This window comes from Limulus polyphemus, unplaced genomic scaffold (genome assembly GCF_000517525.1).
Source record: "Limulus polyphemus unplaced genomic scaffold, Limulus_polyphemus-2.1.2 Scaffold2012, whole genome shotgun sequence".
Classification (NCBI taxonomy): Eukaryota; Metazoa; Arthropoda; class Merostomata; order Xiphosura; family Limulidae; genus Limulus; species Limulus polyphemus.
This window is the reverse complement of record NW_013667622.1, coordinates 49,264-54,089: the sequence shown is the minus strand read 5'-3', so window position 1 is coordinate 54,089 and position 4,826 is coordinate 49,264.

Sequence of the window (4,826 nt, the reverse complement as noted above, 5' to 3'; positions counted from 1 at the left end):
TGGAGGCACCATGGTATCCTTGGCTCTCTTTTGTTTTTGTCGATACCTTTATCACGTAGCTGTGATAGAAACGTATCTAATGAAGTCTCGCTTATAGTTGAATGGCACTCTGCAAAAGACAAGAAATCCTTTCACAACTGGTTACTTTCTGTGCCAAAAATGTTCAAGCACAGGGCCCCTTGCTCAATTCTTGTAGCATCAGTTACCTCACCAGCAATAAATCCAAAACAAAGAACACGACTGCATGCGAGACAATGTTTTTCAATATAATATCTCCACAAATTCCAATCAACTCGTTCTGTGTATCTGGAGAGGTTTACGTAGTTTAAAAACCAGCGTTCAACAAATAATCTTTAAGTGTTTGGCTTGATATTTGAGTAGAACTATGAAACTGCTAGATCTTTTTACGTGACGCCTAGGGGATACGTTCTGTTTACCACATGAAAATATAGTGTCTGTTTTCTCTACAAAAGTGTTGTAGGCGGAAGTCAAAGCGCAACATCTGACGACGACAGATGAACATTCGACTTGCCGTTGTTACTTATAATCTTGGAAACGTTAATCCATTCAGTGAGAAGATTTGTAACAAACAGTTTGGTCTTGGCATTTTTGCCGGCAAAAAGTTAACACAGTGTACAATATACACCATCTACACACTTGGAATATCTTTGCCATGAGTTTTTCACAAACCAGTGACTTTGAAGTTTTCAGTGCTTGCCAACTGAAACTTGCAATAACAGAAACAGCATACGTAAAATATATATTTTGATTTGCTTTATGAGATAAGCCATATTTATTGTTATGAACACCCCACTTTTAAATAACGCGCTCTTCTATTTTCTGTGAACTACTTTATCCCACTTATGCAAATAAATGTGCTAATGGACAAAGTAATTAACTATTCAGAAGGGAAATTTACCTCGTTTATCAAATGCAAGGAGAAAATACTTCATCTGCCTTTGGTAATAAATATTGTGCACTTGTATAAAGTGTCTATAAAAATTCATAAAAGTTTTCAAATTAAAACCACTCTACTCAACTAATTACTCGCACCTTACGTGCTTGTTAGAATAAACAATGTGTACACAACCTGTGAGCATTGCATATGATATTTGTTTGTTTATGTATCAAAACAAACCATAGACAGTTATTTGAAAAACCAAGGCTTAGAATTACTACTGCTATCATGTACCACATGATCTGCTACAATGACGTAACCCTAACATCTGAAACATATTGAAATATTTGTTTGATGCCAATGAACGAAAATATCTCATTTTCCATAAATAAAATTCATAAAGAAAATGTCAATAAATGTGCGTATTTTAACATTGTTTAAACATACTGTACTGTTACCTCCCATTCATGCTAGTTTTCCAAAATAAGCTAAAATGTATGTACTTAAACATTGTTAAAACATACTGTACTGTTACCTCCCATTTATGCTAGTTTTCCAAAATAAGCTAAAATGTGTGTATTTAAACATTGTTTAAACATACCTGTTACCTCCCATTCATGCTAGTTTTCTAAAATAAGCTAAAATGTGCGTATTTAAACATTGTTTAAACATACTGCACTGTTACCTCCTATTCATGCTAGTTTTCCAAAATAAGCTAAAATGTGCGTATTTAAACATTGTTTAAACATACTGTACTGTTACCTCCCATTCATGGTAGTTTTTAAAATAAGCTGGATCTATCATCAAATAATCTACATTTTTTTTGCAAGTAGTAAACCTTCGAAACCTGCGCCAATGATTTAGGTCTAAAGTAGACCTGCAAAATCTCATTATATGGAATAATATATATGATTACCATGATAATCAAACAACTATATTTTATCCAGATCCACTTATTAGATTATCAGGGATAATACAAACTTGTAAACAAATACAGCTATTACGTAGGTGACTACAGCACTTTGAAGCTATTTCATGATTTATTATCATTATAGACTCAATTTACCAGCTTGGAAATGAGTACAAATGTACCAAGTCCCATTTTGATGTTAATATAGTCATGTTGGCTTAGATCTAGCAAAAACATCGAGGTACAGTGGATTTGTCTCACTCGAAGCCAGGATTTTGAAAATTATATCCTTGTACACAAAACATTCGAATAAAGAGAATGATCCTATGTAAGGATGGCACGGACGCCCTATTAAAGCAACACAAAAGTTATCTAGATTTTATTCTCTACAGGTCACTAGAAGATAGATATGAAAAGCTACCTAGTTAGATGCTCTCTCTCCTGTGTATATGCCGCTTTTCAGCTATCCAGAGCGTCTCAAAGTCGAAAACCGGCGAATAGCCAAAACCAAGATTTGTTATTTTCGTTCATCATCATCTTTCTTCAACAGGCCTAGAGCCTATTTAATTCTAGCAGTAACTATAATTTTATTATCATTTGGTAGAGCAAAACACTATATTCACTATCTTTGACTTCCTGTTTTATTATTATTGTATGCAAAATTTATAAAGCTTTAGAATGCACTCTATAACCTAGTAACCATGTACGTCATCGTATAAAAAAAGTAAACAAACAAGTATTAGGAAAACAATTTATAGTTAAATAAAAAAGCTATATAGGGATGGCTACTGATTTTGAAAAAGAGGAACCAAACAATATAAGGATGGAAGTGGATATATCACTTGATCTAGCTAATGATCATATAGCAGACTAGGCCGTCTCGACTTTACATGGAGAATAAAATCCCTACATTACTGGCTTACTCAATGGCAAAACAAATAGAACTTGAATATTCAGTCACAAAATATTACTCCATTGTAAAATAGTGTTACGTCTCTGTTCGTTTGATAATTTCCCGTAAAAATTCTTCCAGGGGAACTTCAGCGATACAAGTTTCTAGTTTATTCTTCCTCAATACAACTTTGCAATACACAGAATTTCCACAGTCATTTTAACTTAAACACACGCTATAATTACAATAAGTTACACACTTTACTTACGGCTTGACTCGATTATCTGTCTCTCTCGCCCTGTCTGCTATTCAATTATCTATCCCGTCACTTCTCGCCGGTCTTATATATATACAAAGTAGAGGGCGTCTGGCAAACACTCGAGCCTTCAGGAACGTTCAAGATACTCATTAAGTGTTACCAGTATCACGTAACTTCCGCTGTCGTAACACTGCCCCTTCCTTAGTATTGTTCGTCCCGAATCAATAGATAATTAACAATAACTGAATTAAATGTACAGGATTTACAAACACAAAATTAAAATTCAACAAAGTCTCCTAATTTTATGGGACGTATCTTCTTCCGTACTGGCTTCTGCTTCACGTGAGGTTCATCTGCTCCATTAGGAATTGTCGTATTATCGGTAATAGTTACATTAGTGGGAGTAACTTCATCAAGGGCTTCACTGTTTCCCTTCTCAAAACCGAGTAAAGTTTCTTCTTCGACAGTGGCCTTTCCAGGTGACATGTCTTCAGCGGCGTCTTTTGTTCCATTGTTCACTTTGTCCCAATTGAAATGTCCTGGACCATGATAACGCCTAAGCCTGTTGGCATGCACCACAGTTGGGTTACCTCGCCGACCACATTTTATCCGGAAAGTCACGTCTGAGAGACGATCCACTATGTCATGTGGGTCTTCCCATGAAGAAGACAACTTAGGAGACTTCCCTTTGGTCGTCCTGGGACTATACAACCATACCTTGTCTCCTGATACAAAGCTAAGTTCAGTAGATCTCTTATCATAACATAGCTTCATGGAATCAAAAGACGTTTTCAAGTTTGAATGCACCTGATGGTGAATATCATCCATCCTTTCAGATAACACTTTCACGAACTCTGACGCATTTTCAGGCAACTCTTCATAAGGTGGGCGTCCTGTTAACAGATCCACTGGCAACCGGAGTTCCCGACCAAACATCAACTTTGCTGGAGTGTATCCAGTGGCTTCATGTCCTGCTGTTCTATAGGCCATCAACAGTGGAGGGAGTAAGACATCCCAATCATCTTGACGGCTATTACAAAACTTTGCCAATTCCTGTCCCAGTGTCCAGTTGTACTTTTCTACCATCCCATCAGACTGTGGGCGAAGTGGCGTTATTCTGGTCTTTCGTATGCCAAACAACTTGCAGCATTCATAGAACACAGCTGATTCAAAGTTACGGCCTTGGTCTGAATGCAGTTTGTATGGCATACCAAATCTGAAGAAAAAATCACTAATAGCCGAAGCTACGGTTGTAGCATCCTGATTTGGTAGTGCATATGCCTCAGGCCACTTGGTGAAATAATCCATCACCACACAAATGTACCTGTTTCCAGCACGAGTTTGGGGCAAAGGACCAGCAATTTCAACAGCTACTCTTTCCATTGGTGCACCAACTTTATATAACTTAATTGGAGCACGTCCTTTATGCTTGGATCCCCTTTTAGCACAACATATACTGCATGTTCTGCACCATTCTTCCACATCTCGCCTCATACATATCCAGTAAAATATCTGTCATAAATGACTCAATGTCTTCTTAACCCCGAGATGTCCTCCTGTTAAAATATCATTAGATTGATGCAGCACAACTTCCCGTAACTTCCTTGGTATAACTGTTTGCCAAGTCTTCACTTTCCCATCTGCAGTTTCCCATCTTCGGAGAAGAATACCATCGTCAAGCTTCAACTGGTCCCATTGTGCCCAATAGTTCTTTGCCATAGGGCTTAAGCTAGACACCTTCTCCCAAGCAGGGCGCAAAACACTTGCTTTTAAAAATTCAATTATTGGCTTCAAATCTTGATTTTTCTCCTGCTCTGCTTTGATATCTATACCTGTTTCCACTCCACCATCAGCAACTCTTTCATTC